At 42.6% G+C, this 25088-nt stretch overlaps 1 protein-coding gene and 1 long non-coding RNA gene across 2 annotated transcripts in view; one reads left to right on the top strand and one right to left on the bottom strand.

Annotated features, from left to right (window-relative positions):
* The window catches only part of TFEC (transcription factor EC), a 123479-nt gene that overhangs the window by 22606 nt on the left and 75785 nt on the right, over positions 1–25088 (top strand). The gene's annotated exons all lie outside the window — the stretch shown is intronic.
* LOC308486895 lies at positions 534–9212 on the bottom strand. The gene is made up of 4 exons (XR_013991371.1): positions 9114–9212; positions 8425–8554; positions 5034–5181; positions 534–1236 (listed from the first exon to the last, which is right to left on the bottom strand). It is a non-coding gene; the product is annotated as an uncharacterized lncRNA (long non-coding RNA).

Here is a 25088-nt window from a genome sequence, read left to right as displayed (position 1 = left end):
GCAACATTCAAAAATTGCTGCTACCAGAGAATGGTTGTTTACAGTGTTGGAAATGTATTCATGGAGAATATGGTTGACGGAAGAAATTGACAAGCTTTATGAAACAAATTCTTGGTTATATGAAGCAAATGAATGTAATTATTTTATTATTTATTGGAACCATCATTTTTTGTTAAGTAGGTTATTTGAATATTTGAAATTAATGCTCATGACTAACTGGAGTTCATTGATTTCAATGGGTCTACTCTGAGTAAAAATTAGTCACATACAATCAGGAAAACTGAATTGTATGCTTACGTATATGATTTATTTTTTAAAGTATATATATATATATAATTTATATAAAATAAGTTTGATTAGATAGTCTGACTATTGCTCTTCCAGCTGCAAATATGTTATGAAGTATATTCCTTCCTAAACTGCATAAATTTCTCCCTTAAAAGCAAAATGTTGATTAGGGTTTCCAAATCTTACCCTTTGCACCTGCTTTTTCTTATGTAATTATATAATTACTGTTTGAGCTCTAACAATGTCCTTGAATGTCCTTTGCCAGACTTTTCTTTCAGTGATAAGGGCCTGGGAGTTTGGGCTAATCTGACATTCTCCCTTTTCCCGTCTTTCCAGAGTCCAGCTTTCACTCTGTATTCTTTTCAAGAACCACTGAAGATTAAAAATGTCTTAGGTAACCAGTTAGTTAATATGCACAGTTTTTAGCCAGAACAGTAGCAATCTTTCTTATAAGGAAACGAAAGGTGGGAGGATAGAAGAAAAGGCACATCTGTATTGTTTTCAGTTATCCAAAGCAACATCTACATGCAGACATATGAAAGTTTTCAAAATTCACGTAAGAAGGCACATTTGATTCATTAGCTGGGATATTTGCAGAATGCAGCAGCTTTACTTGTAAGTAAGGCCTTATAAATGATAACAGTGATTTCCTGTTGAATGCTTATGTTTTTTTCTGCCCTTTGATGAATGCAATTGGAATTTTTTTATAGCTGCGATAAAAAAAGGCAGCGCATTAGATCATGATGAGGTTATAACTGAGAGAATCTGAGATGACTTCACTGTAACGAAAGCATGTACAATCACAGGAAATCAGGCACAACATCAAGGCTGATTGTCACATTTTAATGAGCATGGTCGCATCCAGTGTTGGTGCAAAGCATTGTCTCTTCACTGGAATGCATTGACATTAGCTGCAACTTCGTTATTTTAGACTCCCCGCATGTTATTCTGTAAAAAAAGGAAAGAAATGTAAAATACAAAGTTTAAATACGTGTCTTATGCTAGTCAGGTTTATTATCAATCCATACAGCTGCATAAACAACAAGCTTTTGAAGCACATTTGAAACACACATCCCAAGAATGCTGGTAACTATAGTTTAAGGGTTCTGGGAATTATAGTTCCTCGAAGGGGTAAAAGTTTCTAAGATTCTTGGGGGAGTGTGCACTTTGAATGTATGGTGTGTGCGCATTAATGATATTTAGGTTGGCCACTTATGTCTGTCATGCTTCATAGATCAGGATGTAAGACCCTGGAAGGCCTGGTTTCCCAGGGACAGTCGCAGAATTACAAAAGCCACCCTGGCTTCTTATTTGATCCCAGAATGACTGCTCCCCACATTAAATGGGGGCACCCTTTGCGTGGTTCTCGCGCAGCCCCCTGGACCCTATGCGGCACCATTAACGCAGGCTTGGCTTCGCCTTCCCCCAGGTGGGATACCTGGAGGTCTCCGCCTACCTCAGCCAGTTGCCCAATCCTGCCTGGGGAGGCGTTGCCAAGGTGATCAGGACAGGTAGGGGGAGGAACTACCTGCCCACACAACAGGGGGAGGGTCTTACCTGGGAATCGTCAGTTGGCTTCAGAGCTTCTCCCACCCTACCCACCCTCAGTTAAGACTTCTTTTGCGGGTGCTGCTACGTTAAGGTCGCTGTTGAAGGGCCGGAAAGGAATTCTGCAATGGCAGGTTTGCCTTTCCCGTAGCAAAATGTCACAACTTTGGCGGTATCAGGCCTTGGGTGGAATCCTTTACTCTATCTTCCCTGAATGGGGGGGGGGCTGCAGTGGTGACCCATGCCCCCTTCCTCTTTGCGGTGGCGATACCAGGGTTCCCCATTAAAGGGGTTGTTTGAGGGGAGGCTTTGACCGTACGCCTAGAGGTCATCATTGCTCTCCCCTCCGACGGCAGCGTAATGGGGCGGGCTCTCTCTGCTTGAACAGAGCCAGTCCATCCCCCCCCCCCACTGGATAACCCTGATGTTCCTCAGATCTCCGGCGGGGGACTGGGAGGGATAAACGCCCAATGCCTGAGCCAAGCTCTACCCACATCTGAAACATAATAAAGTTGTGGCCAATTTTAATCCCATAGCACGTTGTCTTGAGTCGCTATTCCACATGGGGGCCGCCCAGGGTTTTGGGGGACTCCGCCTGTCCCCGCAATGTCCTTCTTTTCCCTGCCAGTGACACCGCCGAGCTCAGGGAGGAGGAGGAGGAGCCGCCACTTGTCTCAAGTGGCGGCAGCAGCGAGGAAGCATCCTGTTGGCTCTCCATGGCCACTGTCGCTGGCCTTCTATGGCAGCTTGTAGCAGCAGATGGAGAGCGGGTGAGAAGCAGAAGAGGCTGCTGCTGCTGAAGCCCAGCCTTGCATGATGTGCCAGTTCTGAGCATAGGGAAAAGGGGGAATGGAGCGCAAGGAGTGTTGATTTTTACTTTCAAAAGTTCATTCAAATGGATGGAGAGAAGTGACTTGGGGTGATTGGATGGTCAATGGGAACAAAGGGGTGTGTGTGTGTGTGGAATTGCACTGAGGTCCAGGCATTATGAGCCCTCAGAACTTGTACCAGGTCTCAGAAGAACAAGTTTTGCAGGCATCTCTAAATTTCACATATAGATTCAAAGCAAGCAGCCAATAACTTCCGCGGCAGGTTTCCAGCACCCTTTTTGTTGACAAAATGAAATTTGCCTACTTAAAAAAAGGAATACATTTGATGATCATTTGAATAGGCATGGTAATCTGGTAAGTTCACGGTCTATACTAATGCTGTCTATATGTTTATTTTTTTTAACCCTCTCTATGGCCAAAAATAGAAATAAATAATAGAGAATGGTCGATAGCAGAAAGTGGGTCTTTAAAGGACTGCTTCTGTCCTGTTTCCAGCAGTGTAAATATTAACACTGTAATATGTGGGAATTTTGGTTCTGGCTTTGTGCTGTGTGATTTATTTATTTTTAAGAATAGATTGGATTTATTTATTCTCTCTTGAGATGGTCTTAGAACTGAAGTGGCTTTGTTTCAATAATATTTGCAGAGACACTGGTTCGGAATATGCACCAGTAATTGCTGAATTTCTGCAGTGCCTGTGTAATTGTATTAAAAAGAAGGTAGATTCTTTCTGCAAAAATTCTTCCAGAGGCCTGAAAAACTGTTCTACTCGAATTAAAGAGCTGAGTGTGATGATCTTGCCCCCTAGTGGTTTGCAAAGATGATAATTGCTAGTACCACAGTTAATTATTGGCTCTGGAGCTTTTCGGTCAATGGGTGGGAAGTTTAAATCTCAGCAGGTACAATTGCCTCTGAAATTAAAACAACACTTTTCAAATCAAAAGGCCTGATTTATTATTGGCACATGGACACCCAAGCTAGGTTGTGGGGGAGGTGATGATGGGGAAACTTCGACAGACAATTCACAGGTTCCCTATCAAATTCATTAGCATAATTGGAAACGGAAACTTCATTCAGCGGTTTCCAAGCTCTTTTAATGGATGCCAAGTATTATTTTCATTTTCAAGGCTCTGCGGGCTTGCAAAATGAGTTAGTATGTAGACCAGGGAATCCCACTGTGACGGCCTGCACACCGCTTTGGAAAGGCTACATTCATTCATTCAGGAACTTAAGGTCATCTAGATGATATTGGCGCCATCACAGCCAGTTTTTCAGCTTGGGATTACACTATTCAAGAGGTTCCTGCCATGCTGAAACCACCATTCCATGTCAGGCAATGATGCCAATTCCGATATGGCTGACTCCCCACCCTGACCTGAGGGTCTGCTCCATAATTCTTTGCCGGGCATTGATAACCAGCAGAATTGTGAAGCCACACTTTGAAGAGTTTGCGTAAGTTGTGACAGCCCTGTGAGGTAGCATGATATGGAAGGATTGAAAGAAGGCAAGAAAGTTAAATGGAAAGGGATAGAGAGATGGAGGGCTGATTCCGCCATTAAGCAGAGTGAGGCAATTGCCTTAGGCGGCAGATGTTGTTGGGGGGGGGCCCCAGTCAGTAGCCTCCATTGGAGGATAGACCTGTCATGGCTAGCCTACAACTAGACTGCTGTCTCAGATGTAGTGGAGGATGCCTACCACGTTCACACCCTAAGCTGAAAGTACCGTGATATCATTTTAAACAGTCATGACTTCCCCCAAAGTATTATGGGAGGAGCTGTAGCTTTTTAAGGGTGCTGAGAGGTGTCTGGAAACCCCTGTTGCCCTCACAGAGCAACAGCTCCCAGATTTCCCTGGGAAGAAGGATTGATTGTTAAATCATTCTGAGAATTGTAGCTCTGTGGGGGAATAGGGAAGTTTTACTTACGAATAGCTGCTGGATTTCTACCTGTGAATTAGCTGGATGAGAAGTGGACTCGGTTTTACATGGCATGCTTGCTGGAGGTGTGACTGAGGGAACACACAGAGGCCTGGTCCTTTCTGTAGGCCACAATTTATCACCCAGCATTGGCATGACAACCACAAAAAGGACAAACCCACACCGGGGTGATGGAACGAGGGAGGAACGAAACACAGTATAATAAACACTACTGATTTCAAAGTGCATGAATAAGAAGGCTAAGCATATATGCCCATTTGACCACTTCGATCTGGGGAACTGGTATTTTACAAGTGCCACATAATCTCACTTCCTCGCTTGTAAGGAGTTGATCTTTCAGTATGGCAGCACTGAGGTTAAGCAATTTGTAATTAACTTTTAATGTTTATTGACAGTTTTAATGTATGTTTTACACAAATCCTCACTGCCACCTTCTCGCTTATAACCTCAATGCCATCTCCTCCTCTTCCTGGTCATCTTCTGGATCATTCTTTGTAGCTGGATCTTCTCTTGAGGAGATCTCATGCTGATGCTGGGCTTCTCATTGCATCTGCTGCCACCTTCGTTCTTGAGGCCTGGCTGGTAAAGGAGAGAATTGGGGTTCAAAGTAGGGTTTAGTATGTGTTTGGGCTGGGTTGTCAGGAGCCTCAGGTGGAAACATCCACGAGCCAAAGGCACTTCAGGTGGATTTGAGACCTTTGTGGGTTCTTCCAGGTCCTAACTGCCTTGCCTTTTATTATGTACTGAAGTTCTCACCCTGGGCCAGCAGGGGGATACTGTAGATAGTTTTCACTCAGGTCCACATATGCAAATAGGGGATTGAAAGTGACGTTCAGTGATTGGATGGCTACAGAAAATGGTTACAGTTGCGTTGTAGTGGAGCTCTATATAAGCAGGCTGGCTGAACCCTTCAGTTCAGTTCTCTTCTGGCCTGTGAATAAACAAGAGCTGTTTGAAGAATCGCTCTGTCATCTGATATGTTCACCCACAACTTAACAGCTTTCTCCGTGAGGTACCATGCCTCTTCCTCATAATACTTGTGGCACACCTATCTCTTTTTTCATGTCTGTCCATATTCATCTATTGTGCAATTTCAATCCTTCATTCCCTTCAGCACCTGCTTTGCCCAGCATTCCCCCTCTATCTCGCTTTCCTCATCATTGTCCTCCGTGTTCAGTTTTCAATTCATTATTTCAGCCATGGTATTTGGGAGTACATTTATAATTATAAAAGAGCAAATTTTGTTTCAAACCAGAACGGGCTACTTCTGATTTTATTATTTTTTTGGTAACTGTTCAGCCACAATCATTTTTCACCCCTTCACTTCTAGTCACACGAAGCTCAGCTGCTCACATAGGCAAAAAGCGATAAAAGTATTTGGCTTAGAACTTCATAGAATGATGAAATGTTAGAGGGGGAGAAAGACCCAGTAGGTCATTCTGTGCATCCCCTGCCAGTGCAGGATCTTGACCTACTGTATCATATCTATTCTAGTGCTCCACTAAGTCTGCTTTTAAAAGAGCAAAAATGATGGGGCTTAACATTACTTTGTCACGCGGAACCATTCTTCAGGCTTTTGAGACTCACTGTCATGATTTTCTATCCATCATAATATATCTAAATTTAACACTTTTAACACCACAACAGTACTACATAATCTTTATTTCTTTCCTGCTTTTATCCAGTTGGGCACCCATTTTATTAGCTTGCTATTTAATCCATTGAGCCTATCTATATAGCATATATACTTTCAATTTTTTATATCCTCTTCCTTTCATTCCATCGGTACTCATTTCTAACGAGTGACTCCTTGCCATTTGTTTTGTATTCAGGATCAAATACACCTGTGTGTCACATCACTTATGAGTGATACAAACATGTGTATTGTTGCCAAGTCACCCCAATCTCTGAGCAGTGTGAAATTTTGGGGGTTCCACCTGCTTTCCATGGGTTTGTGTTTCCTTTCGGATTGTGTCATAGTGGAGGCTGTGGCCTCTTGGGCTGAGCCTCTTGGGCTTGCCAATCGGAAGGTCAATGGTTCGAATCTGTGCGATGGGGTGAGCTCCCGTTGTTCTGTCCTAGCTCCTGCCAACCTAGCAGTTTGAAAGCACACCAGTACAAGTAGATAAATAGGTACCGCTGTGGCAGGAATGTAAACAGTGTTTCTGTGCTCTCTGGTTTCCGTCACGGTGTCCCGTTGCACCAGAAGCGGTTTAGTCATGCTGGCCACATAACCCAGAAAACTGTCTGTGGACAAACGCCAGCTCCCTCGTCCTGAAAGTGAGATGAATGCTGCAACCCCATAGTCGCCTTTGACTGGACTTAACTGTCCAGGGGTCCTTTACCTTTATGATATATGGTTTATTTTTACATATATACAATCCGAGCCAGTGATGGAGGGGTTCACAGCATCAACACCCCAAAAGGGTTTTGTTTGTCCCCAGAACTAAAGTCTTGGATTGAAATAGAAATAAAATATTGCTCCCAAACATCGCTTTGACTCTGCATCTTGCTTGCTTTAGTTCTTGGTCACATCACACTGCAAAACTCTACTCCAAACTTTGCCTTTGTCTGTTGAGGCAGTGGCTCCCGCCTGTTTGCTTCTGACACCAGAGTAACTCATGTACAGCATGCGGTCTACTAGAATGTCTAGATCTTTATGACATACATTGCTATCAAGGCAGATACCTATCCATCCTATGTTTGTGCATCTAATTCTTCCCACTGTAATGCAGAACTTTATGTTTATCTCCTGAAATTCATTTCATTACTTTTGATCCAGGTTTCCAACCTGCCAATATGGCTTTAATTCCTGTTTCTGTCTTTTATAATACTATCTAACCTAGTCAGCTTCTTGTCATCTATGAATCTGATGAGCATTTCCCGTACTCCTTCATCCCAAGTGATGTTAAGCATCACTCATAATAGGTTCAAATGTAAACTCAGCCGAGAAAGCCAACATTTTCCTGCAGCTGTGACTGGACACTAGTGAGTCAGCTGTTGTTCCTGAAACAAAGCCCAGTCTTCCATGCAAAAAAAATAGGCTGCAGTCCTCCACACACTTATCCCAGGATTACTAGAATCATAGAATTGTAGAGTTGGAAGGGAACCTGTGGGTCATCTAGTCCAACCCCCTGCAATGCAAGAATATGCAGCTGTCCCAGATGAGGATCAAACCTGCAACCTTGGCGTTATCAGCTGCATGCTCTTACCAACTCAGTGGGCCTTGTTTGTGAGACAATATATGTGATAGGGTTGTGTAGCTCTATTTGTCTAAAAATTTGAGTTCAGTCCATGTTGCAGGTTGCTGAAGTTGAGGTTTTCAGCTGAAAAATTCCCCCATACAAAACATCCAGTTTGTCAAAGAGCAATATCAAATTATTTCCTTGTACCTTTTCCCAGGCCAAATCTAGTGCAAAAGCGCTGTGCTCCATTGACTTGCATGCGGTTGTCAGAAATGTCTAAAATAAAGCAATTGAAGTTTTTTATGTAAAATAAGAGCTGAGCAGAAACATCTGACTTTCCTGCTCTCTCTCTCTCTCTCTCTCTCTCTCTTTGCCGCAAGAGAGGAAGACACCAGTGTACTGTCCAGTCACATCCTCCTTTTGAATAAAATCTAGTATCAGATCTAAAATTAGATATTGCCCGCTATCCTATTTTTCATCTTTGGGATTGCCACTGTTATACAGTTTGCATTTAAGAATTGTGCAGTGGGCAGAAATCCAAGCATTTGCAATATCCCCACCCCAACAAAAGTGGGAACTTGTGCTGGTCATACTGCCACACGAGAGCCCTGTTAACAGAATAAGTTAGCAACCGTACCTATGAAATATCTTCTTCCAGCTCTCATTCTTCTTCACAGCTAGGGGAAGATCTGTCACATTTGGCAGACGGCTTCAGGGAGCGATGGCAAAACTTTTCCGTCCTTGGCTTCCCAATGTTCCTGTCAGTGCTATGAGGAAAAAGAGTTGGCAGGATATGTGAAACAAGAGAATCCCAGAGACTTGTGCTTAGCAGAGGACTGCTGCCAGCCAGGTTAAAAGCGATGTGCCCTTTCTTTGCTGCTGCCGCTTTATGATTTAATTTACTCAGTGTGTCCTCACAACAAGCCTGGGCGATAGGGAAGACCAGTGCTTTTTTCTGGTGGCACTCAGCGGTATATAGTACCAGCACAATTTTTTCTAGAAATAAACGACCGAGAATAATATTCTGTTTTAAGCTGAATATTTCTGAATTGTTTCTGTTCGTGTGCATATATATACAAAACTTAGTGCTATTTAAATTAAAGTGTGCCGGCTGCACACTTGATTTTATGGGTGGATATCTTATTGCTGTCAAAATTTGCTCCAGGCTAATCCTTGGCAGGCACAAAGTCGACACAGAGGGCAACCAAATGAAGAAATCCACTTGGCTGAATTAAGGCTGCACAAAAATAATGTTTGTGAACCGAGATGCTTTTATTAGCTGATATTCCTGGGAAATAAATAAATAGATTCTCTCTTAATGGTTACCTTCGACTGCCTTGTAGGTTGGGGAGAAGAACCAAAAGGAGGCATTTCTGTGACTGCAAGAATGGCGACTGTGTATGTCCAGAACAATATAGCTGTTTGTATGCAGATATAATGGAGGGCGGAGGGGCAGAACTTGAAGAATCTGCTGAAGTCTCATGTTTTCTATTTGTATCTCATTTTATTCCAAGGGAGGGACCTCAGGGTCATTTGCTCTAACTTGGGATGTTGGAGAATGTTGACAAAAATGGAAACATGTCCAGAAGAGAAATTACGTGGGGCTGCCCTTGAGACTGACCCAGAAACTCCAGCGGATGCAGAATGCTGCAGCGAAACTCCTTATGGGGTCCTAACCGTGGGATCACATTCACCCAGTGCTATACCAGCTGCACTGGCTCCCGGTGGACTACAGGGTCAGGTTTAAGGTGCTGGTTTTAACCTTTAAAGCCCTATATGGCCTAGGACCCTCGTACCTACAGAACCACCTCTCCTGGTATGTCCCGTGGAGGACCTTAAGGTCTTCAAATAAAAACATATTGGAGATCCCAGGCCACAAGGAGGTTAGGCTGGCCTCTACCAGAGCCAGGGCTTTTTCGGCTGTGGCCCCAATCTGGTGGAACACTCTGTCACAAGAGACTAGGGCCCTGCGGGACTTGACATCTTTCTGCAGGGACTACAAGACAGAGCTGTTCCACCAGGCCTTTGGCCAAGGCACAGTCTGACCCCCTCTCTCCTTCTGTAATCCTCATAGAACTCTAGCTCAATGGTTGCCATTAATTTGATTCTGAATTGATTTTAGAATGTATTTTAATTAATTGACTGTGTGATTTTATGTACACTGTGCTTTTTTACTTGTTGTTAGCCACTCTGAGCCCGGCTTTGGCAGGGGAGGGTGGGATATAAATAAAAATTTATTATTAATCCAGCAAATAAAATCAGTATCCACTGTTGATGCTGCTTTCAGTCCGCAAGTGATATGGGTGGGCCGGCCCTGTTAATTACAGGAGGCAAAGTGAGGCAACCGCCTCGGGCGGCAGGGTCCACAGGGGCAGCAGATCACAATGTGGATCTTTCTTCCTCCCTTGTTCCTGATGTACATCTTCACTCACACCTTCCCTAGCTGAGAGGGATAGGCGCCATTTTGTTGATTCACCTCAGGAGCCAAAATGTCTTGGGCGAGCCCTGATAACTGATGACATTTCACCCCATTTTCATTGTGTTTCCTTGGCATTGAAATGAATGGAGTGGAATAATTAACTACATAAATACTTACTTACTTACTTACTTCGCCAAAACTTTATTAGGCATTACAAATTACATAAATATCGTAAGTTAAGATAGTGAGACTGACAACACAGAAGACTAACTGCAGCAGAACGGAAGCGGTGCTGCATGTAATGAAAGGAGGTGGAACAGAAAGCGATGTTGTCTTAGCTCCCTAACTGCAATCCCCTTCTCAGTTCAGGAGTCTTGCATCTACAGTGGCCAACCAGATCTCTAAATGCAACAGCACTCTCCCTACTTGTGATTCACAGCAACTGGTATTGAGAGACATATTGCCTCTGGCAGTGTAGGTGGAACTTACACATCTATAGCTTTCATGGATTTGTCTGTTCTTTTTCAAGCGCAGCTCTACTATCCTAATCCACCCTCCGTTTTTGAGTTTGGCATAAAGCTCTCTCAATTGCCATTTCTACCAAACTCAAGCCAAATTCCCCTCCCAGGTCCAGATGTCTTATCTTAAGGGCAATCCTTCCTTTCTTATTTGGCCTTTCTTGTCTCTAATTCATAGCACGCCCACCTTAGCACACAAACCCTGGGAGCTGTAGTTCACTCACTACACGCATTACTCAAGAATCTAATGGGGATTTTATATTCTACATTGCTAGAGCTTTTCTTTAGTTTCTTCTGTCTTTCCATAAGATCATAACCCCTTTCCCCATTATGCAAATACATAACTAAGACCCTTTGAAGATTGCATTTTATGAGCCTGTTAGACAATAATGGCTTTTAAGTAGCTGTTATGAGTGAGTTTGTCAATACTTATCAAGACACATTTAAAAACACTTTATTCAGACATTATGCTGATGAAGATTATTATTTGAGACTTACGATAGGTGAGGTTACTAACCTACTCTCAGTTATTTCTAAGACAGCTTTGTCAAAGTAACAAACTAACAAACTACAGTTCCCAGAATTCTTTGTGGGAAGTCATGTGCTTTAAATGTATGGTGTGTTTATGGCCTAATAATCGCGTAATTTAAATCTGTGTCCTCTGTTGTCGTCCATTATGCATTATTGGCTACCCTGCTCGGCTTCTTCCTTTGTTGAAAAGAAACTCTTTAAAGCTGGCTACAGAAATCTGTCTCCATCAACTAGAGATGTTACACATCAGAGTTCTGAATAGGAGATTGCTTTGATAGGTGAACTCGGGACCTCGTATATAAAAATGGAAACCATTTTCTTATTGATGGCTCTCCAGTGAAGTCAGTAACATTCGGAACCTCACAAAACCTCAACCGCCATTCCAAGGCCTTAGCCCAGAAATTTGTAACCAGAATTTAGAGTGATTTTGTGCACAAGAAACATCACACAACTATTTTTTCATTGCATTATTAGTATTGCTCAATAGCCTGGCTTTTGTTGGTTGTATTTTTTTTTTAACTAATGGGAAATACTTTGACAAAGCTGTCTTAGAAATAACTGAGAGTAGGTTAGTAACCTCACCCATCCTAAGTCTCAAATAATAATCTTCATCAGCATAATGTCTGAATAAAGTGTTTTTAAATGTGCCTTGATAAGTATTGACAAACTCACTCATAACAGCTACTTAAAAGCCATTATTGTCTAACAGGCTCATAAAATGCATTCTTCAGAGGGTCTTAGTTATGTATTTGCATAATGGGGAAAGGGGTTAAGATCTTATGGAAAGACAGAAGAAACTAAAGAAAAGCTCTAGCAATGTAGAATATAAAATCCCCATTAGATTCTTGAGTAACGCGTGCTGCACACATTATCTAAACTTGTATTTATTGTTGGGGTGTTATATTTCTTATTTAAAGATCTAATCTTGGATATTCTCAACTATTATTTTTATTAATATTTTTCTTCCTTTAAAGGCATTTATTCATAGATTCAAATAAAGTCTTCATTGTTGTGGTCAATGACCATCATAAGGAATTTATTTGTAGGTTACTGTTGTTATAATATTCAAAGCTAATTAGTAGGATAATCCATCCATTTTGCTCTGCTGTTCACCTGTTGGGAAACCTAGACTGGGAGAATAGGTAAGGTTATCATATATTTTGCTTGCTAGACCCAACAAGAGAGAAGAATATCCAATTCAATTTGAGTTCAGAGACAATGGTTGGATTCTGAGATCCTGTGAATGGAATTATTCTCCTGGGATGCTCCCACTTATTGAAAGGGGAGGGAGCAATTTTCACTAACTTTTCCTTACCTTGTAACCCTTTTTTGCTTTTCAGATGAGACCCACATGTTCATAATAGAATCCAGTAGCTTTCAACTTCCAGCAAAATCCAAATGCAACACAGTGTGAACATGTCAGCGTATTTTATTTCTTTGAATATGTATGATATGTACATTCATAAAATATATCAAGGTGGCTTACAACAACAAAATAAAACACTATATCTAGAAAACATAATTTAAAACATTAATGAAACAGCTGGTTAAAAAGAAAAAAAATCATATAGTGAGGGGGTATCTAAATACAAGGTGTGACCAGAAAGTTTGTGGAACAGAAATATTCAAACATACAACCTTACAGGCCTTCAAAGTAGGCCCCCTCTGATACAATGCACCGTTGACAACATTCATAGAACTGTTGGAAACCTCTGGAGAAATCCTCTTTTCATACTGCTTTCAGTTCCCTCGTCACAGCAGCTTAGATGTGTGAAATGTTGGAAAATCTGTGTCCTTTCAGTGCAGATTTCAGTTTTCGAAAAAGAAATAAATCTGGTGGGGCCAGATCAGGAGAATATGGAGGGTGGGACAACTCAGTAACCTCAGCAACAATTTCACGTGGAATATGCAATTCCACCATCATTCAGATGGACAAATGCTAATCCCGCATCAGTAACTCACGAACTCCGTCGACATTTGCTGCTGTTTGCTTGACGGCCTGCCACTCATACATTGTCTTTCAAGTTACGGCTTCATCTCTGTACCCAATTGTGACCATTTAATGGGTTTCTGATGCCAATTGTATGTTTGAATATTTATCACTGTTTGATTTCTGTGACCATTCACTAAACTTTCCAGTCACATCTTGTAGTACAGTTTTCAAGGGATGTCTGAAAGGAAGCAGGGATGCTTCCTGGCAGACCTTTTCAGGTAGGGAGTTTCACTGGGCAGGGTCTGCCACACCAAAGACTTGGTCCTCAACCAAACCTCAGGAGCATGGGAACCTACCAGAAAGGCCCCATCAGAGGATCTCAGTGACTGAGGTGGAGTATAAAGGATCAGATGGTCTTGAAGGTACGTTGCGCCCAAGTTGTGTTTGGCTTAGTGAATCAATAATTTTGAACCTGGCCTGGTAGCAAATCATCAGCCAACTATGATATTATGTTAATGTTTCATGTGAATCATGAAACCCATAATTCTAAGCCTTACTTGCTTGGAATAGTCCTGTTCCTCTCAACGGGAATGTTGTGTCTTTAAGGCTGGAATGCTATTGCACATTTACTTGGGATGGAAGACCCACCAAACATAGCAGGATTTCCTCCTTCTGAGTATATATGTATGAACTCTGGCTCCCATCAACCCTAGGAAGCATGGCCAGCGGCCAGGGTGATGGAAGTTGTAGGCCAGCCCTTTCTCCATTCCCAATGTAGAGGCTAACTGAGGACCTCTGCTCCTTCCAGAAGCCGTGTTGTGCGAAGAAGCTCAGTGTGAATTGCTTCTGTCCATACAACTTGAGAGATGGACACAAAGCATGCTGCCGTACATGTTACAACCGCCATGTGTACTGGACTCAGTATGTGGTATGTATGAGGGAGATCAACCCTTAATTAAGATGATGTTTCATGCCAAACTCAAACTTCTGTGTGTCTTAATAGACTCCATAGCAAGCGGATTGTTAACAAGAAATGGAGGCACTTTCCCCCTATTATGGGACAACAATGCACTTGCAATTCTAGATGGCTAACAGCAACAAAACTGCTTTAGCAAATGGCTAGAGTCAGCTTTGCCCTCATTATGCTTTCAAGAGGTTCCTTACATTTGGAGTCAGCTGCAGTGCTGATAGGCAACAGGGATGGGGAAATGCAGGCTTTTGATATCCAGTGTAGTATATTATTTTTTGCACCTGGCAGTTGTTCCTATGTTGAGTGTTTGTTTCTACTTTAATGAGGAGATCAACTTTCATCTGATGAGATGTGCGGGTCACTTTGTAAATGTGTGTGTGTGAGAGAGAGAGCACACACACACATGCTTTCTCTAAAGCGATGCACCAGCTGGAAATTTTGACTTTTAGCTGAATTATTTCTCCACAGCAAATGGTTTTCCTTTTGACATATTTTAATGTACCTGCACACTGTGAGGAAGAGTGGGTGAACAGAAAACAGGCTGTTTTATTAACCCAGCAGTCACCTTTGAGTTTCAGAAATGTCCACTTTTTTCCCTGCCTTTGTACATAATCCCGAGAGACTTGTACCTGGCTTCCCTTGGAATAACAAAGTCCGCCACAAGCCTCCAAACATGATTGTTAACTGAATGCCAACTGTTTCTTCTCATCTTTTTTATTTTATTTTTAGTGGCACATTAGGGATTGTGTGGCCTTGTGGGTGCACTGTTGCGACCATAACGTTAATTTAGCTTTCTATTTATGGAAACCGTTCGCTCACTGTAACAGACTGACACTGTAAAAATTAAATTAGTTGTGTCTGCATTATTTGTGTGTGTGTTTGTGTGTGTGTGTCTTTTTACAGTGATTTTTTTTTTTAAGTTCCCCAACTGTGCTCAGAGTGGAACAGGGAGGAAAAAAATAGAACTATGTTAAATGTTCTAACAGTACTACCTCTTCAGCTGAGAGGAATTTCTCTGAAACAGAAAGATAACGAACCCCCAAGAAGAGGCCGTTTGGCCCTAGTCAATGCCCTCAACCCCCACTTTTTTTAAAACAGTGGCCAAATACAACAGATCTTTTTCTGCTGATACATTTGAGTCCTTCCTTACAAAATATAGGTCACATCAAAAAATAAGTTTGCTTATGCCCTGCTCTGTTGTTTACTCCAAAGCAGTGTATAAAAATAACACACAAACAGTATTCAGCTAACTTTTACTCAGGGTATACCCAGATAAAAATTTAAAATTCAATGAGGTTAGACAAAGGAATGGGCTTCTTTTCTTTTCTTTGTTGGTGTTTTTAGTCTGTATTTAGTAGCAGGAAGGAGGAGAAACGGAGAGTTGTTTAGGATCTGAAAATATGAATAAAGTTATCAATATATTGGAAGTATTGTTGACTGCTAATGAGCGTCCTTGACCTGGCTTGCTGCTTCCTTTTTTCTGATTTGGCACCTTCTGTGTGCCATTTGTTTCACTTTCCTCCACTCTAGCCTGGGGAAATGAAGAATTTTTATCTCCCCACCTCCACCGTCCGCCAAACAGAGTTTTTATTTATTCCTCATCGTGTTTCAAGGCCCTGTGGGCATTTGTCTCCTATCTGAGTTAATGTGCCGTAATGATCTGCTCCTGCCACACATTCCTCTTCCTATCAATCAACAGGGAGAAATGCTGATTGAGATGGCTCCTAATAAGACCTAAGAGTAGGCCAGTTCACATTAGTACAGTGCGCCAGCTTTTCTTGTTTTCATGCAATCCGCCTTTAATTGGGAGCAATACCTGGGACCTGCCTCAGTGTTGCCCTATCAGGTCCTGCCAATCTCCCTCCCCGGGAAGGAAAACCAACAGCTTCATCTGCACAATGACTTCTTCTTTGGCAATCACTCGTAGCCGAGTAAGATTGTCTTCCATAAACACGGTTTTAACAATGAGTCTGTAAGTCACTGTGGAGGCCAATTCTGGACCCACACGTCCTTCCACAGTGGGGACATTGGTTCCCGGGCAGGAGCTGATCACGGTGTGGATTTGCCAAGCATGCCTTCCTCTTAGCATGTTTCTCCCTTGTGTCCCGAGTTTGAGTGTCTTCAAAGTCCATGACACCTTTGGTAAAGGCTGTTCTCCAACTGGAGCGCTCGCAGGCCAGTGTTTCCCAGTTGTCGGTGTTTATACTACATTTTTTTAGATTTGCCTTGAGACAGTCTTTAGACCTCTTTTGTTGACCACCAGCATTACGCTTTCCATTTTTAAGTTCGGAATAGAGTAGTTGCTTTGGAAGACAATAATCAGGCACATCTCACCTCACTACATCTCTGTGGCAATCCGAGCCAGGTGTACTCAATGCAGTGTGACTTCATGTTGACCAGAATAAGACCCTGTAGAAATATTGCCTTCCATCCCTTTTGGGGGACCAGAAAGAAAGAAAGAAAGAAAGAAAGAAAGAAAGAAAGAAAGAGAAATCCACTAGAGAAATGGACAAATGAGTGGATTCTGCTGAGACAAGTGGGGCATGCAACAAAATGCTGCCGTGTGGAGTGCTCCTTTTCAGTCTTCCACCCATGCCTTCATCCATGAAACTCCACTATCCAGTTTCCAAACTCCAACACCTGGTCAGCCTAGCACCTGAAGGTTCATAAGACCACCAGCCACATTCCTGCTTCTGTTGAATTACATGCTGTGCTGTGGTTGTTGGTTATATGGTTACTATATTTTAAATATGATTATTTTTATGATTAATGTTTTAGCCTGCATGATGGCTCCTGCAATCAAGGATCAGAAGGGGCCTTTTCCTTGCTTCTGAGACTCCAGGGACACCTGGGCAGGAGATGATGGAAGGACTCTTTGGTTTGGCCCTGCAGGGACTTTCTTGGGTTTTTTAAGGGTCATCACCTACCGGTACGTCTCTTTGAAGGAGCTGTCCAATCTAAGGACTCAGCTACATTAGCAAAGAAAAAGCATTTCATATGTGTTATAATACTGTGACACCAGATGGCACTGTGGAGTCCCGTCTTCTGCCCATGTGATTCCCCCACTATGAGGTTTACAACGCCTTTTTCCGAAATGTCTTTCTGATGTGTCTAGATCTAGCCTGTGTTCCATTTAAGGATTTTTTTTAACACCATAAGGAAGGGAGAGCAATGGTTTTAAAGTTGACTGAGCAGACACACTGGTGATGTGGCCTTACTCTTTCTCATGATGGTGTGTTGCATTGTATTTTTATAGTATTCCCCTTCCCTAAATTTGCATTTGTACAGCTGAATGAGCATGTGCTAATTTTAGTTCTCTTCTGGTGATACATAAATGGCCACCCTACTTTTTTTTAAAAAAAAGTTTTATTTTAATATGACAACATAAAGAAACATACAACCCTTTAACCCTCTCCTGAGAAATATCAATTTTTAAAAATTATTATTATCTGAAGAAGTGTGCATGCACATGAAAGCTCATACCAATATCAAACTTAGTTGATCTCTAAGGCGCTACTGGAAGGATTTTTTTTTTTTTTTGTTTCGACTACGGCAGACCAACACAGCTACCTACCTATATCTAATACCTACCTATATCCAATAATAATAATATATTATTTATACCCCACCCATCTGGCCGGGTTTCCCCAGCCACTCTGGGCGGCTTCCAGCAGAATATTAAAAAGCAATGATTCATTCAGTATTAAAAGCTTCCCTAAACAGGGCTGCCTTCAGATTATACTATACCAGTAGCCCCCCCTCCCACAACCCCCCCATCTTGATTCCAAATGTCCAATGGTATCCAAACATAGAGCTCTTTGATCTCACCAACCATCATGCAAATTTTGGTTACAACGTCTTAGGAGGTGCCCAAATGCATAGGGATCAGATAAACTGCTTTCCAAAATATATAGCAGAGATAATCTTGCACCCCACCACCTATAACCAGATGCCCACATTTTAATGGCAAAACAGGAACAGTTCAGGCCCAGGGTGGGGAGAAAAAACTGGAGAGGTGAGTGTAAGGACTGTCGGTGTGGTGATGGATGGAGATCAAAGCTTATGGTTAATTTTAGGTGGCTTTGGACATGATAGGAGTAGAAATGTGAATGGTGTGTTTTCTTTCGTAGTACTCTTGTGTCTCATTCAAAGATAGAGATACACCTGTTCAGGGACACATATAGCTCCACCTTTTGAACAAGATGCTGAAGTAAAGTGAGAGGACTCATGGATTCCATGCATGTCATGACATGAAGCTCTTGAAGGAGCGGGACGCTTGCCTGCTCCTTCAAACAACTCTCTCCTCTTGTGCTCTGGAAAACCCAAATGGATTTCCTTGTCTTGTTCCCATTGCCACCTCTCTTCTCCCTTTCAGAAACTCTGTCCCAACTATGGGGAACTTGTGGCAGATGTTGCTAGACTACAGTGTTCATCATCCCTGATCGTTGGCCACGTTGGCTGGTGCTGATGGGAGCCCAACAACACCGGAAGATTCCCCATCCCTATTCTATGCTATTAAAAGCTGAATGGCAGATATGAAAACTACTCAACAGGTGTGGTGTTTCCTATTGCTGTATCTCCAGGCTGGGGAAAGTTTCAACAGCGGAATTTCTGCCCTACATGCAAGTCAGCAATAGGAGCCCAGCCAGGAAGGCGGGGGATGGAGGGGGAAAAGTGTGAATCCTCTTATTGACAGGCCAAAGGAGTGTCACCCTCTGACTAACTATTTCATTGTGTGAACTCTAATGGAGATGTGTCAAGCAGCCTTACACCCAAGCTATGTGCCAGTTCTAAAACACAGTCGAGTAGGAACAGCCCGAGAAGGAGATCCGCTTGTGAAGTGGCAGGGCTGCAACTTTATGGAAGAGGGTGTGATAATTGAATTTTGAAAAGAGCTGACATCTGAAACGAACAGCATTAGTAATTACGTGACATCCTGAAGGATGATATTAATGATTCTTATGCAAGTGTTTGTTAAACCTGTAATTCAGATTTAATGACTATCCAAAAGCCTTTATTATAAGAAAAAGAAACTCTCACTTTGTTTCCGAGTTTAATCTCCTTTGAAGCAAAATCTCTCTCTCTCTCTCTCTCTCTCGCAGGAGAGTTCAGCTTCAATTAGCATCTGCCGAAGTGAGTGGGAGAGCCCCCCACTTCCCATTTATTAAGGACAGAAAGGAATAAAAGGCTTTGCCTCAATGATACCGTTTCATTGTGATTTGACCCTTTTGGATGTTAGAATTGTCCTTGATTGTGTGTGTGTGTGTGTGTATAATATCTCTTCTCTCTGAATTTGGGGAAATAAATTCTTTATTATTAGAATCCCGTGAATAATTATTTCTATTATTTGAATCTGTGATAGAGTTCTGTATGCTGATGCAAGGGGGAAGAGGATTTCACAAGATGGACCTGGGCATAATAGAGGAGAAAGCAATCACACAGACAGTGGTTGGTCCTCCTGTTGCTGACTTCAAACCAAGTCTGATTTGCAAAAAGCATTAAAATGTCTCTGTGCCAAGGGCAGCCCTCCTGGAATGCTTCTGGTCGCCCCCCCCCCCAATTTTGCTATTCTACTTTAAAAAAAATAAAATTCTTATTTAAATAATAATAAAAAAAGCACACCTATCAGCATATATATTCCTATGATCTTTGGTTCTGCAGTGTTCCATTTACCCACCAGGTTGACTCGTAATACTTCCCTGCTTTTCTACAACTGCCAAGCAACCTGTTTGGTGGTAATACTAATTAAACCCTGTCCCAAGGATGCAGAACTCGCAAGAATGTGAACCCCTTTAGCGGGCTGGGTGCAAACATGGATTTGAGCTCTTCGCGGTCTTGTCAGCCTGTAAATATATATAAAAGAACCCTCTAAATTAATCCTTTGTGCCATTTTCTAATTAGACATAAAATGCAGCTGCTTTGAAAGGCCCCCAGAAGTGATGCAAGGTGCCAAATTAGTGTTGCTTTTGCCGAGAAGGTGTTCTTCTCAGGTCAGGGAGCAGATAACAAATGAAGCAGTGTTCGGAGGCAGGCATTGGGCTGCTTGTGTAAGAGCTGGCTTTCGGATTAATAGAGGAATGCAGTTTTTAAGAACCGCAAGTCCCCTAAGCTTCGTAAAGAATGGCAACAATTCCTCTGTTGCGTTCCTGTTTGGGTCGATCGACCGCAAAAAAAGTGCCACATATCAACGTGAGCGCCCCGCTGTTCGCATTTGCTGCTTCTGATCCACAGCGACGGTTCTCATTGGTGATTCCTGCTCTGCTGCTTGAAAAGGACGAGGAGGGAATTGAATTTAATATTGCTAGGACTCTTGGCCAGTAGTCCTCTGCTTTTAATATGGCCTTGGGCAAATCACTGAGACTTTGGCTTGCTTCATTTATTAACCGGCTGTCAGGGTGAAGATAAAATGCCTTTTAAGGGTGGTTGGTGCTGCCATTGCTCTTGTTACTTTCCTCTCTTCCAGAAACGTGTCTGATTCCAGAGGGGGGTCTCCTCATTAGGGATGTAGGAATTATAGAATTGTATTGGTGCTCTGGGTTAAACCACAGAGCCTAGGACTTGCCAATCAGAAGGTCGGCGGTTCGAATCCCCGCAATGGGGTAAGCGCCCGTTGCTCAGTCCCTGCTCCTGCCAACCTAGCAGTTCGAAAGCACGTCAAAGTGCAAGTAGATAAATAGGTACCGCTCCAGCGGGAAGGTAAACGGCATTTCTGTGTCCTGCTCTGGTTCGCCAGAAGCGGCTTAGTCATGCTGGCCACATGACCCAGAAGCTCCCTCGGCAATAAAGCGAGATGAGCGCCGCAACCCCAGAGTCGGCCATGACTGGACCTAATGGTCAGGGGTCCCTTTACCTTTAATCTAGTCCATAGAGAAGGAACTAGCAACCCACTCCAGTATTTTGCCAAACACTCCATGGACAAAAGGGTCACGGAGAGTCTAGCACGACTAAGACGACTGAACGACGACAAATCTAGTCCAATCATTTGCCCAATGTGGGCTTCAAACCCACAACCCTGAGATTAAGAGTCTCATTCTCTACTAACTGAGCTATCCCAACAGTTGGCACTGTCTTCCATTCTACCTTGTATGTGTCCTATGCAGCACTGCTTCTGTTTCACTGCAGTTCATCTTCCACCCAGCAATGGTCAATCTATGTAACTTATGTAATTTACTTAATCAATCAAGGTAATTAATTACATAAATTAATTATGATATGTTTAGTTACCACGTCACTAAGTTATTCCTCCTCATTCATTTCGGGGCTAAGGAAACAAGGGGTGGGAGACGTAATTTATTCATGGACTGAAAAGGTGATCAGCGATGGTGATCACAGTTGCTGAGCTGATATTTGTTCTGGACATGGGATGAATAAACAAACATTTGCAATTTCCTCTCCCCTTTCCACCAGAATTCTTCAACTTCTCTACTCCACATCCTACTCAGTCCTTGTTCTTCTATTGTAATTTACATGCAGCATTGCTTCACTATTGAGAGTATTGCACTTTTCCTGTATGTACATCTCACTATGTTTTGTCCACATCTCTGGGCAGAACATACCAATTTTGAGTGGAGTCACCTGTAGCTTAGCACACATTATAACTATAACTACTGTGGGTACCATACTACGACCCCATTTTCATTTTTTAATCAGTCTTTTAATTATTGCTAAAACACATTTCCACGCATTGAAAAAGAAGCATACTGCTATTATACCATACTGCAATAATGCTATTACACCATGGTATTATAACATTATAAATCTCTTTCATTTCTAAAAATCCTAGCAATACTGCTTTAGCAATAATTAAAGATTGATTAAAAAACAAAACAAAAACGAGGTTATAAAATGGAGCCCACTGCAAACTTTATAGTAACACAAAAATTGTTTGTGAAAAATTCTTAGGTCTTCTAACCACCACCCCAGCATGTTCAAGAAATTGCATCTTACAGATTAGAAAATAAACATTTTATTTAAGTGGCCTACCAATTAAACCAATAGATGTTTGAAACTCTGGTTTGCATATAAAAATATGGAATGGAGCTTTTTTCTAGCCCCTGTGCAACTAATTTTTCCATATCTTGCTAACAATGCAAAACAGTGCATAACTTCTCAGAAATTGGTCCAAAAAAGTTCAACTTGCTCCCAACCTAATTATCTTATAGGTAGTGATTTTACAGGTTTAGGAAATAATTGAGAGAGGTGGTCACTTGTACAGGGTACTAGTAAATTGAGCTTTCGTTGAGTTTTCTTTTATTTTGAACTAAATTTGAAAATTCAGGCAACTACATGTGCATAATGAATGCTTTAATGCAAGAAGTGGCATGTCAACCATGGAGACGAAAAATATTTATATTAAATGTATTCTTCCCACACAATTAATTAGCATGTTAGCCTTTATCTACCCACTGCATTTTCAATTTAGTAACTGAAAAGCTTTCTTAGGCTCACTATCTTAGCAAAGTGACAGAGGGCAATAATTACACCACCTATCTCAGCCTGTTGTCAAATATCAAGCTTGTTTCTAGAAATTGAGCATCAATACCAATTAATCTTAGACCTTTGTTTTGTAAGTTCCCTTCAAGGAGACTCTGTTGTTCAGTAGTAATGGTACATGTTGTTTTTTTAAAAAAAGAACCCAAAATATCTACCTAGCCTTGCAAAAATATTGAGGTATTAACACAAGCATATCAACAGCAGGCATCAGGGTATCTCTAGCAATGTTCTCACTTGAATCAGAATCAAGCCAAGTTAAAAACATTCACACACAAAAATGCTGAATGAAGCACATTGAGCTTCGCGTATGTCAGAGTTGCTTCCAGATCCTAGCTCACAGAGGATCACGCTAGCCAGCGATCATTAAATAAAAGTCTTTATTGAGTTACAGTTTCCATTCTCAAGCTGCTGCGTGCAACCCTACGTCTAATGGTTAGATCGGCGAAGCTCCATCTGAGTCTCCGCCCCTTGTACACCAACTTAATATCCTAGCCTTGCTCCACCTTTTCCGCCTGACTGTTCTTCTCTGGGTCCCTCTGCCCCCCGGGGTCTCTTCCTTCCGGGATTCCTCTGACGCTGACCCCCCTGACTCTTCTCCCTCCTTTCGGCGGGCTTTAGGACCTGGCTCCCTTTCCGGGCTGCCTACTGCGCCACCTTCCTGTGCATTTGAACTTGGCGCGCGCGCCCAACCTTCCACCTTCCGTCTGACCGTTTCTTCGCTCCCCGATGGAGGTGTGGCCACTCCTGACTCGTGCCCTCCCCCCTGTTGTGAGCTGCCAGCGCTTGATCCCTGGCGCCCTTCCTCTTCCCTGCTCTCTGGCGGTGACGCTGGTCCTGATTTCCAACTGCTCCCCTCTGAGTCCCCTCTGGCTCTATCTTCCTGGGGTGTCCCCCTAGGCTCCCCCCTTGCCCTGGCCACTGGTGCTCCTTTCTGTGAATCTTCTGATTCACTGGAAAGACTCGGAGATCTCGGGTCGTCGTCATCACTCATCTTTTCTTCTGCCTCCTCTCCCTCGCTCTCTGTTTCCTCCCTTGCCCTTGCCTCTGCTCCTGAACCCCTGACAGCGTACTTAGAATAATAATAGAATAACAGAATCTTAGAGTTGGAAGGGACCCAAGGGCCATCTAGTCCAACCCCCTGCAATGCAGGAATCTCAGCTAAAGCATCCATGAGAGATGGCCATCTAACCTCTGCTTAAAAACCTCCAAGGAAGGACAGTCCACCACCTCTTGTGGGAGTCTGTACCACTGCCAAACAGCTCTGACTGTCAAAAAGTTTTTCCGAATGTTTAGTTGGAATCTACTTTCTCGTAACTTGAAGCCATTGCCTTGAGTCTACCCTTAAGAGCAGAAAAAAAGCATTCTCCGTCTTCCATGTGACAGCCCTTAAGATATCTGAAGATGGCTATCATATCTCCTCTCATTCTCCTCTTTTCCAGGCTAAACATACCCAGCTCCTTCAAGCACTCCTCATAAGTCTTCATTTCCAGACCCTTGAACATCTTGGTTGCCTTGGTTCCAGCGGATTTCAACCTTTAAAGAGTGGATTTTTGGAGTCTGGAAGTTTAAAAAACTAAGCAGTGAGAGATTTCAGGGATGCCAACACATACCTTGGGTTGGGTTTCCTTGGAATGAAAGTAGTAAAAAACGGTGGTGTCTTCATGATACCAGGATATGCCAGCAATTGAATTTGGGACCTTCTGCTTGCAAAGGAGATGTTCTACTGCCAAATGTGTGGAACCTTGGGCGTGCCACATGTTGCTACAACCTCCTTCATCCATGGCCATTGGTCATCCTTGCTTGGGTTGATGGGAGTTGTAGTTCAGCAACATCTAGAAGGCTAAAGGTTAGCCACACCTGTTCTATCACCAAGCTATAGCTTGTGACACCCGTTGCTTGGCTTTTTCTAAAACTGCAGTGCCTAAGTGGTGTGTGGGGTGCTTTCTTAAAAGCCCAGGACCATGTGAGAAGGCTGACTCACACAAGTTGTTTCTGCCCAATAACAACAAATGTATTTTCAGGGAAGGAGACCCTGTGGCTGTCTAGATGTTGGACTCCAGTTGCCCTCACCTCTGCCCAGCATGGGAAGGTTGGACTTGACAATATCTGAGGAGCCACAGGTTCACCTTTGTCATGTTAAATGGAGGGAGGGGGAAAGTATCACATTTTCCCAGGTTCAAAATATTGTGCTTGGAGAGCTCAGAAAATAGTGTATTTCCATGACAGCAGTGCAATCTTGAAGGAAGATGTGAGGAATGTACACAAGTACACAAAGAAAAGAATTGCATGTTTATTGTGCAGTGATCTGATTGTGTGGGTCATATCATGACAAAAGAAGTAAGGTAAGATCCATCACTTAGGCTAATCTGACATCTTCTGCCAAACATACTTTGCTCCCTTAAAGCCTCACGGATGTCAGTGCAATAAGTATCCATAT

This window comes from Podarcis pityusensis (genome assembly GCF_964106645.2).
Source record: "Podarcis pityusensis genome assembly, chromosome: 10".
In the NCBI taxonomy this organism is placed as follows: domain Eukaryota; kingdom Metazoa; phylum Chordata; class Lepidosauria; order Squamata; family Lacertidae; genus Podarcis; species Podarcis pityusensis.
The sequence above is the reverse complement of the archived record's forward strand: the minus strand, read 5'-3'. Positions and strand labels throughout refer to the sequence as shown.